Source organism: Callorhinus ursinus, unplaced genomic scaffold, assembly GCF_003265705.2.
Source record: "Callorhinus ursinus isolate GAN/ISIS: 27379988/994484 unplaced genomic scaffold, GSC_fseal_2.0 scaffold31, whole genome shotgun sequence".
NCBI lineage: Eukaryota > Metazoa > Chordata > Mammalia > Carnivora > Otariidae > Callorhinus > Callorhinus ursinus.
The window spans coordinates 13,065,251-13,076,270 of NW_027397093.1; positions in this window are offsets into that span (position 1 = coordinate 13,065,251).

The window sequence follows — 11,020 nt, forward strand, 5'->3', positions numbered from 1 at the left end:
AAATAAATAAATAAAATCTTACAAAAAAAAAGAAAACAAGAAAATTTCATGTGTGTTAGAAAAAAAAAAAAACCTAGCACATCAAATCCAGGATTTTATAAGCATTATTGCTTAGAACAGGGGCATGTTAAGACAACAACAGCAACAAAACTTACCATTGTTTCACAGAAAAAATATCGAGTAAATGATACTCCAGGTAGCATGAGGCTAGGGCGGAAATTGTGAGGGTGCCTCGAGAAATGCCAGCTACGTGGAGCTGGCCATGGCGAACCAAAGATGAGATGTGAAGTCCCAGAGGACGGAGGTGGGATGGGGTGGGTGACAACTGTTGAGCGTCCTGCCCCCAGATGTAGCCCTCTCTGGGTTCTGGAACAGTGTCCCCCCAGAGCTGGGCTGTTACCAGCTCCAGCAAGGCAGGTGGGCAGGCAGGACTGGGATTTCATGTCTGTCTTGCGGTCCCCAGGGCTCAGAACCCCCTTTCATCTAGCTCTCCCCTGCTAGGGGGAATCAGACAACCCGAACCCCATCTTGAATCACTCCTGCAACATCGCCCAGCTATGGTTTGTTAGCGTGTGCTGTGGGACTCACAACTTCCCAAACAGGTCCCCCTCCTCCACTCTCTACGTGGGATTGGACACGAGGCCTGGCAGGAAAGGTCCTCTGAGACCCTCTGTGTGCCAGGCCCCTTGCTGGGCACCAGGACACAGAGTGAGTGAAAGAGGCCCCTGCTCTCCAGGAGCTCACAGCAGCGCCAGGGAAACCTGCCTCTCACGGCCATCGCAGCTATGATAGAGCTGTGTCTGCTGCCACTCCAGCAGTGGGGGAAATGGTCCCCTCTGCCTGAGGGTCCTTGGCCTCCTGGGACCAGGCGTCTTATTGGAAAAGGACATTACCCCTCTGTGCTCCAGGAAGAGTCTCCAGGTCCCTCATTTACCCTTTATGCCCAAACCCCATAGTGAGCATTTTTTCCCCAAATATTATTTATTTATCAGAGAGAAAGAGAGAGAGAGCACAAGCAGGGGGAGCGGCAGGGGAAGAGGGAGAAGCAGCCTCCCGGCTGAGCAAGGAGCCCAATACGGGACTCGATCCAAGAACCCTGAGATCATGATCTGAGCCGAAGGCAGACACTTAAGCAACTGAGCCACCCAGGCATCCCCAGCAGTGAGCATTGTCATGCCTCCTCTTGAGCTGGAGTTTCTCAAACCCTGGTGTCTGTAAACGGGTTCTCTGGAGTCTGAGACGTCTCTATGAGACTTAAGATGCCTATGTTTTCATTTTGGAATTATCTTTAAAAAATCAGTACAAACAGATTCTACATCATCTGGATGCTTGGCTTATGCCGATTATGTGATCACAAAATTTTAGTGTCTACATTTGCACTAATGTCTACGGAAAGCAGTCAACTTGAGTTTTGTTTTTTTTTTTTTTTTTAAGATTTTGTTTATTTGAGAGAGTGAGAGAGAGAGCAGCAGAGGGAGAGGGAAAGGAGGCTCCCCTCTGAGCAGGGAGCCCGATGTGGGGCTCAATCCCAGGACCCCAGGATCATGACCTGAGCCAAAGGCAGACACTTAACCAACTGAGCCATCCAGGCACCCCTTGAGTTTTGTTTTTTATTTTTATTTTTTTATTTTTTTTTTAAGATTTTATTTATTTGACAGAGAGAGACACAGCGAGAGAGGGAACCCAAGCAGGGGGAGTGGGAGAGGGAGAAGCAGGCTTCCCGCTGAGCGGGGAGCCCGATGCGGGGCTCGATCGCAGGACCCTGGGATCATGACCTGAGCGAAGGCAGACGCTTAACGACTGAGCCACCCAGGTGCCCTTGTTTTTTATTTTTAAGTAGATGCTACATAAGGAAAAATACACAAACCTTAAGTATATAGATGGATGAATTTTCACAAAGAGAACACATCTGTGAAACCCAACAGGAAACATAATATTATTACTGCCTCCCTGGAGACCCTCCTCAAGAACTCCTACACCCCTCAGTGATAACCACTATTCTTCATATCACAGATCGGTTTTTCCCATTTTTGAACTTGATATATAAGTGGGCCATACAGAATGACTCTTTGGTCCCTGGCTTCTTTCTCTCAACATAATGCCCATGAGATTCATCCATGCTGTTGGCACGTTAGCTTCTCATCCAGTGCTTCTCAAAGTAGGATCCTCACAAGTCATTCTTAGGGTTCCATTAATCTACCAGCTAGAGGAAAGCAAATGTGGGGTGCCTGATGGCTCAGAAAGGGGTCAAAAGCATCCCACTGCAGGGCACACAGTCCTGCCCTGGGCCTTCACTCTACAACCTAGAGCCTGCCGCAGCCCCACTCCTGACTCCCAGACTGCAGCTGCTCCAGTGCACCCTGCTCGTCCAGGCCTCCAGGTCTTTGCAAATGCTGCTCCTTCTGCCTGCGATGCCCTCCCCTTGTTTGTCTGCCTAGCAAAGTCTTACGTGTTGTTTGTGTCACCAGAAAGACCGCCTCCTCCGTGAGGTCTCCCCTGGCTCCTCTGGGCAGACTCAGGCACCCCTTTTCTTGTACTTTATCCATGTTACCCCTGCAGCAGTTATCATACCGTGTGGCCACTGCAGGTCTTTCCCCCCACTGGACTGTGGGCTTTGAGACCCGGAGTGTGGGGCGACACTGGATCCCCTCCCAGAGCGGCCGACTTGGGAGTCCTGCTGCACCCCCGCCTCCCAGGGCCATCAGAGGCAGGAGCCAGATTCTCTGTCCTGGCTCACCTACCCCATTAAACATGGGGTTCGGTTGGCTCCCAATCCCTGCATCATCAGCAAGAGTGGGCACCTTTAGGACTATGGCATGGGAGTCCTTGGCCCAGCCACCACACCAGAGAATTAAAGGCCTGGAGAGCCCTGCTCGGGCCAATGCCAGGCCCTAGGGCCCAACGGTGGGATACTTTACCGGACAGCCATCAGTTTCCTCATCTGTGAAATGGGAAAAAGGAACCTGGTCACCTTCCTCTGTCCTGGGAAGAGTATGAAGTTAATGAATGCCCAAGACCGGATGTGACTATACCTAAGACCTAGTGCAAGCTGCCTGGAGGCAAGGGAATGGCCTAGGTGACCCCAGGTTCTCTCCGCCTGCCTGGGACTGAAGGACAGTGCGAGACCCACAATTCAGCTGTAGCTGCTCATCTTGGTCCCCCACCCTTCCCTGGGTGGGTCTTGGCTTGGAAGCCCTAATCTGCTTGCCAAGCACCAACCCCATTTATTTCAACCTAAATTTGTCCAGCCCTGTGCCTTGCCCCTTCAGGGCTGTGTCCAGTCCATTGCAGGAAATTGGGTCTCTTTGTCCCTTCTCACCGAACTCTGCTCATCCTGCCCCTCCTCTAGGCAGCCTTCTCTTCTTATCCTTGGGCACGGCGGGCTCCTCTGCACTCCTGGCATCTGTGAAGGGCCCGTGTCCTGGCTGTCCCCCAACTTCCGACCCCCCCTCTATCCTGAAGTAGAACTGGGACCATAGAATGTGGTTCTTGGAAAAGCGGGCTCCACCCAGTGGGGAAGATGGAAGCAGCGCCCTGTTGCCATGGCAACCAAAAAGCACCCCCGTGAGCCTCTTCATTGGCCACTAAGCTCGAGATCCCGCCTCCACCACCCGAAGGGACCAACTGGAGGCCGGCTGATGGGACCCTGTTGGATTAGTGGGGGTGACACGTCTCACTTCCTAGTCTGCCCGCGGGGAAACCCCCCGGCGCTTGATCCCACTTCTCATGGCCGTCGTGGCTTCGATGGAGCTGTGTCCCGAGAGTCGGGGTGGCGGGTAGGGGGAGGTGGGGAGCCTCTCGCAGGAGGTTTCCTCGGGCGGGGCTGGGTAGCCGCAGAGCTGGGTTGTTGGACTGGGGAGGAAGCCGTTTTTCTTCCCAGCAATTCGGGTCGCCAGAGGCCTCGGGTGAGCTCAATGCCCAGGCGCGAGAAGGCTCTGGCCGGGTTGGTGGTTGCCTGGGGCAAAGTGGGAGGTGCGTTCCCACCCCCGCCCCAGGCATCCTGGCCTGCCCGGAAGGAAGGGTCGTGCCAAGCAGGGAGACTTGCGTGGTTTCCTTTAGCAAAACTGCGTCAGACTCCGTCTGGGGGTAAACCGCCACTAGCTGGTGACAGAGCCTTGATTACAACAGATCAGAAAGGGGAAACCGAGTCTTCCCCGCCTTCTCCGCCTTCTCCGGAAAGTTCCCTTTCAGGAGACAACAGATTAAAGAAGATAGAGCCCGCCCTCACGAGAAGGAGGGAGAGAGTGTTTGTAACTACGTTTGCTCTCTCAAAACCGCCCAAAATTACCTCTGGAAGCCTCCGCTTAACAATAACAGAACCATTTAACTAAGCCTGATTGGGGTTGAGCCCCGGCAAAGAGGGACCTGATGCGACAGACAACACTAACCCGTGCTCCAAGGGAGGGGCTGAGTCAGCAGAATGGGCCCTGGATGTAGCATTAGGCAGGACCCAATCTCTGAGCCAGACATTCTTCATCTGTAAAATGGGCTTGATTAGTGTGTGAGGATTCGGAAAAATAATCATGACACCCACTAGAACCTTTCTTGGTGCTACCTGTGCTCTGGCTGGGTCAGGCAGCTCTCCCTCCAGAGTGCCCCCCACAAACACACACCCCAACACAAAAACACCAAAGTTTCCAAGGACCGCAATGCACACTCAGGGAGAAGCTTTTGCCCAGATGCCCTTGCAGTTCACTCCCGGGGGCCAGAATCAAAATCAGTAACAAACACTTCTGGAGCACCTAAAAATTGATGGTTTTTGAGTGCCTAACAATAGTCAGGCTCTATATTAAGTGTTGAACCCTGATCAACCCTTTTAAGCATCCCAGAACAACCCTTCTTCTCTCCTGAAAAAAACTGTGGACTGTTATCCCCATTTTGTAGAGGAGCAAAATGAAGTTTGTAGAGAAGTTAAGAAAATTCACCATGGGGGCCCCTGGGTGGCTCAGTGGGTTAAGCATCTGCCTTTGGCTCAGGTCATGATCCTGGAGTCCCCAAATTGAGCACCACGTCAGGCTTCCTGCTGAGCAGGGAGTCGGCTTCTCCCTCTGCCCCTCACCCTGCTCATGCTCTCTCTCTCTCTCTCAAATAAATAAATAAAATCTTTATTTAAAAAAAGGAAAGAAAGTTCACCACGTGAATTTCAGACTCTTTCTGATGCAAATGACAGAAAACCTGAATCAAACTGGTTTATGCTAAAAAGGGAATTTGTTGGCTCAGGAAACTGAAAAATCCAGGCATGACTTAATCTGGAGACTCCAAAATGTCATAAAGACTGAATCTCTCCACTCTCCTTCACCATCTTGGCGGCACGTTTGGGCTCCACGAGTGGTCTTCCACGAGCAGCTCCAGGTTCCTATCATCCTGAGGCCTAGTTCTGTATAAAAGAGGGTCTTGGTAATTACAACACGAGTTCCAGGATTTACTCTAATTACACACGGCAGACGCTGGTTTGGGGGTCATGTGACCACACTTACATAAGACACTGCTGGGGAAGATTCAGCACTGATTGGCGGCCTGGTCACATGCAGCCTCGTGGGTACCAAGGGGCTGAAAGGGAAGGAGTGAGGAATGTTTCTCCCAAGGAGGAACAGAAAAGATGGGGAATGGGTGCTAGCGGCTAACTTGACCTGTGTCTTCCACACTGAGGTCATAAGGTGACACGGTTCAGAGGAGTTGGGGCGGGGATTGAGCCCTGGCCGTCAGACTCCAGAACCCACAACTCTAACTCCTCTACATCTTCCACTTTGCGTACCAGCCTGGTACTAAGCACCTAGTAGAGAAAGTGTGGATGTGGAAGGTGAGGCCCTTGCCCTGGGAGAGAGCCCAGGCCTTCTTCATTGGTCCCAGGTCACTCCTTATCACATCTGGTACCCATCACCACCTCCCACCCTGGCTGCTATCCCTGGAGGGTGCTGGGAGCCTCTCTGATAGCTGGGCCTGGGCTCTTGCCTACCATGCTGTGGAAGGCCTCCCACATCAGCTCGAGTTATGCACTGTCCCGGGGTCTCGTTGCTTCCCGTTTCTCCAAGCACAGGGGAGATTCTTCGGGGACTAGAACTATGTTCTCCCTTCTCCTGTATGTGGTCCCTCTCTGGGACCAGGCCAAATTTGTGCAGTAGGCAGCAACGGTGATTTTGCGAGGCCCTAAGAAGGCCCTTTTCTACCCCTTTTGTACCTCCTTTACTCTAAAAAAATTCCATCATTAGACAGGATTTCACTCCTTCAATTCCCCTTAAGATTCAGATTCCCCTGAGAGAGGCAGTGTAGTAGGTCTTAACATTCATTCACACTGTAGTGAGAAGTAGCTCACAGACTCTTCCCTGAGGGCAAGCTTTTCCATCTTGGCCACCACTGATTGAGTGCCTACTATGTGCTTTCCACTGCTTCAAGAGCCTCTCATGCATCAGCTCATTTAATCCTCACAACTCTGTGTAGCGGATACTACTGGTGACCCTGTTTCACAGACGAGGATACTGAGACCCAGAGAGGTTAATGATCATGCCCAAGGTCTGCAAGCAGTGGGACAGGGATTTGAACACATGAAGTCTGGTTCCAGAGCCCACACCCTCCATTACTTCACTGAGATAATTCCTACCACTTTTCAGTGTTCTGAGATCAGTTCTTCTCCCTGAGAACAGTTCTGAGATCTGTTCTTCACACAGCACCCAGCGAGAGGAGCCTTGGGTCAGCTCCCTGGTGTCCTGGGAACAGAGGGAGAGTGTGGGGGGCATGGAAGCTGGGAGCTGCCAGAGCAAACCTGCTCCTTCTTCCCTTCTTCCTCTTCTCCCTCCCCCCCTCCCCCCTTCCTCCTTCTTCTTTCTCCCCTCCCTCCTCCCACTCATCCATGCAGCCGCCCCGCACACCTCCTAGGGGTGAGGGCTACGGCTAAGCAGCGACCAAAACAAGCGTCCCTTGTGCTCTCACGGGGTTGATAGTCTAAAAAACAAACAAACAGGGGCGCCTGGTTGGCTCAGTTGGTGGAGCATGTGACTCTTGATCTCGGGGTCGTGAGTTCGAGCCCCATGTTGGGTGTAGAGAGTACTAAAAATCAACCCACCAATCAATCAATCAATAAAACAAAAAACACTTGCTATTTCTTGAGTGTTTATGGTGAGCAGGGCCCTGAGCTAGGTGCTGAAAACATGCATCATCCCCAGAGCCCACTTTCTCAGGTGGGGAGACTGGCACTTAGGAAGAGCTACAGGCATTATCTCATTTAATGACTCCAGACTGACTCCAGAATCCCAGCATCGCACCCCTAGACTGGACTGCCCCCCTCTTGGGGTGCAGTGAGGATCCAGTGGACACTTAGAGTGAGGAGTGCACACACGCACAACCCTGGCTCTGTGACTCCAACAGCCAGCACCAGAGGAAGCCATTTCTGCTGTCTCCAGCACCCTCCTTCCCACCAGCGGCCAGGCCCCACCCCAAACAGGAGTGGAGTGGGGAAAGGCCATCTCCCAAGGAAAGGATAGGCTGGCACCCCAAGATCTCTGAATGGAAACCTGCAGGGAAATGGAATGAACGTGATCTAACCAGAGGTTCTGGAAGGAGACCTCTCTCCCGCTCTCCCTGGGCAGCCTTTCAGCATGAAGTCCTTGTGCCTTGGTTTCCTCTCCTATAAATTGATTTTGCTCACAGGCTGCGTCTGAAGTATCACCCACCAGAAGCTTCCTTGATCCAGCTGGTTGGGGAAGCTCCTTGCTTTCTGACTGGGTCCTTCCAGGTTCTTCATAGGGATTGTATTTCCCATTTTACAGGTACGGAAACGAGGCTCCAAGAGGCTGACCCACACCCACAGTGATTGTTAGAAATGCAATGAGAACCCACCCAGGTTTTTAATCTGCTGCTCCAACAAGTGTCTACTAAGCACTCAACTGAATGCCGGCATCTGAGCTATGTCCAGGAGATACAGCAGTGAGCAAGGGAGGCTTGTCCTACCTCCGGGAGAGTCCATTTCAGTAGGGCTGACAGACGAGAGGAAATACTGGAAATGTTGGCAGGACAGGGTGACAAGAGCTAAGAGGCTTTTGGCAGGGCAAAGGACCTGGGGCCATCTCAACTCCCACATTTGGGAGGACCCAGTAGCGTGAAAGTTTGGGGGGCTGAGGAGCTGAAGTGGGAAAGGCTGGGGTCTAGGATCAGTAGTCTTGGCTCAAGTAGGGTGTTAACTGGGAGGAGGAGTTGGAGCTGCCCCACCCCAAAATAACCAGACACCTCTCAGGCCTTGCACTGCCTGCCTGGAGTTTCCACCCCAACGGTTTCCTTGTCTGGGGTGCTTTCCAGCCCCACCTGCTTTCCTGGAGTCCAGTTCATCTAACACTCCTGCCAGGCATGTATCTGGTGCCTAGTGTCACTCTGAGTAATTCCAGAAACCCAGGTGCCCTCAGTTGCTCCTGATTCAGTTTGACTCACCCTCCCCAGTTCTGGAAGTTGGCTCTTGGCTGTTCTTACCTCGTGCTTGGGCACCTAGGGCTCATGGGAGCAGCAGATCCTCCTTCCCACTCCTGAAGTTTAAACTGGTTGGTGTCATGCAGGGGAAGTAGAGGAGCCCTGAGGAGGGAAACCTCATCCACCCAGGATTAACTTCCTCCCTCTACAGCCCACTTTGGACATCTCCTTTCCAGTGATCACCAATGTTCTTCCTGTTCTTTTTTTTTTTTTTTTAAATTTTTTTTTTTTTTTTTTTGAGAGAGAGAAAGATAGTGAGAGAGGGAAAACAAACGGGGGCGGGGGGCTGGGCAGTGGGAGAGGGAGAAGCAGGCTTCCCGTGGAGCAAGGAGCCCAATGCGGGGCTCGATCCCAAGACCCTGGGATCATGACCCAAGCTGAAGGCAGACACTTAATGACTGAGCCACCCAGGCGCCCTTGTTCTTCCTGTTCTTAACAGGAAAAGGACATCATCTAGGAAGAATAGCTAATATTATTTGATCATTTACTAGAAGCTGGGTACTTCTTACAACATTCCATTATTGGTTATTATTTTCCTGATGGAAAAACTGAAGCTCAGAGAAGGGACCCGTCTTGTCTCAGGTCACACAGCAAGGAATTGGCTGAAGTGGGATTGAAACCCAGGTATACTAGACTTCCGAGTGGTTTCACCAGGGACACACACACCTGACCCCCACTCCAGCTGCCCACAGGTAGGAGAGGGAAGTTAGGGCTCATTCCACCTGCCAAGCTTGAGCCTGCCCAGATCCAACCTCATGCACCCCCAGGATCCTTTTGTGGTGGCGCTGGGGGGATAGAAACTCTGAGAGGAGCCACCATTTGCTCAACCCAGGGATCTGAGGGCCATTACTTCCCCCATGGGGAGAAGCCCATAGGAGGTGCTCCCCAAATGAATGGGCCAGGTCTGTGCTGCTCGGTGGGAGTCATGGCCAGTCATCCCTCCTCATTTTAGATGGGCCCAGGCGTGCCACGGCAGCAAACCCCCTCCTTCCCTCCCACAGCTTGTCCCCAGTTGGCATCCCTCCCGCTGGACCTCCCCTCCCCACCCTACCTTCACACCAGATAAGGCTGTGTAGCCCAGAGCTGTGCTAACCAGTACGGTGGCCACTAGCCCCTTGTGGTTGTTGAGCACTTGAAATGGGACTAGTGCTGCCAAGGAACTGAATTTTAAATTGTATTTAATTTTAATCAAGTTACATTTACATTTTAAACTTGATAATGCAGTTGGGACGCCTGGCTGGCTCAGTTGGTAGAGCATGCGACCCTTGATCTCGGGGTTGTAAATTTGAGCCCCACACTGGGTGTAGAGATTGCTTAAAAATAAAATCTTATAAAAAATAGATAATGTAGTTATTGGAAAACATTTAAGTATGTATGGAACACCTTGGGTATGTGAATCTACTTATGCAACCGCAAATTTTATGCAATCTAAACACAGATCATTTTCTGATGAAAATTTAGCAAGTAGCAGGGGCGCCTGGGTGGCTCAGTTGGTTAAGCGACTGCCTTCGGCTCAGGTCATGATCCTGGAGTCCCGGGATCGAGTCCCCCATCGGGCTCCCTGCTCGGCAGGGAGTCTGCTTCTCCCTCTGACCCTCTTCCCTCTCGTGCTCTCTCTCTCAAAATAAATAAATAAATAAATAAATCTCTCTCAAATAAATAAATAAAATCTAAAAAAAAAAAAGAAAATTTAGCAAGTAGCAGAAGTATAAACCAAGCACCAGGTTTTGAACGCTTAGTAATAGAAAATGCAAAAATATCTCATTAATATTTTTTACATTGATTACATGTTGAAATGCTATTTTTTGTATGTCATATTAAATAAAATATATTATTAAGATTGATTTCACCCGCTTATTTTTTTAATGTTAACTACTAGAAAGTTTTTTGATTATTTATGTGTCTCATATTCTATTTCTATCAGACGGTGCTAGGCTAGAGGTTAAAATGTGTGGGTTCAAATCCTGGCTGTGTGTGTCCTCGAGCAACTTAACCAGACTCTCTGGGCCTCAGTTCCTCATATCAGTGGGGGTAATAGTACCAGAGTTGTTCAGAGTTTAAAGGAGATAGTGTTTGTAAAGCACTTAGCCCACTGCCTGGCATATAGTAGTTTGGGAGGGGGACATTATAGACTTCCCTTTTACCCTAACACTCCAAGTGCAGTTCAGTGAAACTCAGCAATATTTATGGAGCGCCTGCTAGGCACCAGGCCCTGGGGCTCCCCTGGAGCGCAAGCCCTGGAACCCTGGGTGGGGTTCCACCCCCAGGGTGGCTGCTCCTGGAGGAAGCGGGGTAAAGGCAGGTGGCGAAAGTGTGGGAGCAAATGCCACACGGAGCCGCGCTAGGGGGACTCCAGCTGCTTCTGCAGGAGTGGCCCGGGAAGGCTTCCCTGGGGAGCGGGGGACGTCGGAGCTAAACCTGAGTGACAAGGAGAGGCTGAGGGAACAGCTACAGCACGAGCGCCCGCGGCGGCTGTCCGCTCCCGGACTGCGCCATCTGCTTCACCAAATTTTCCATTTCTTGCATCCAGCACCCTCCTGGCTCCGGCACTGTCCCCGTGTTCACC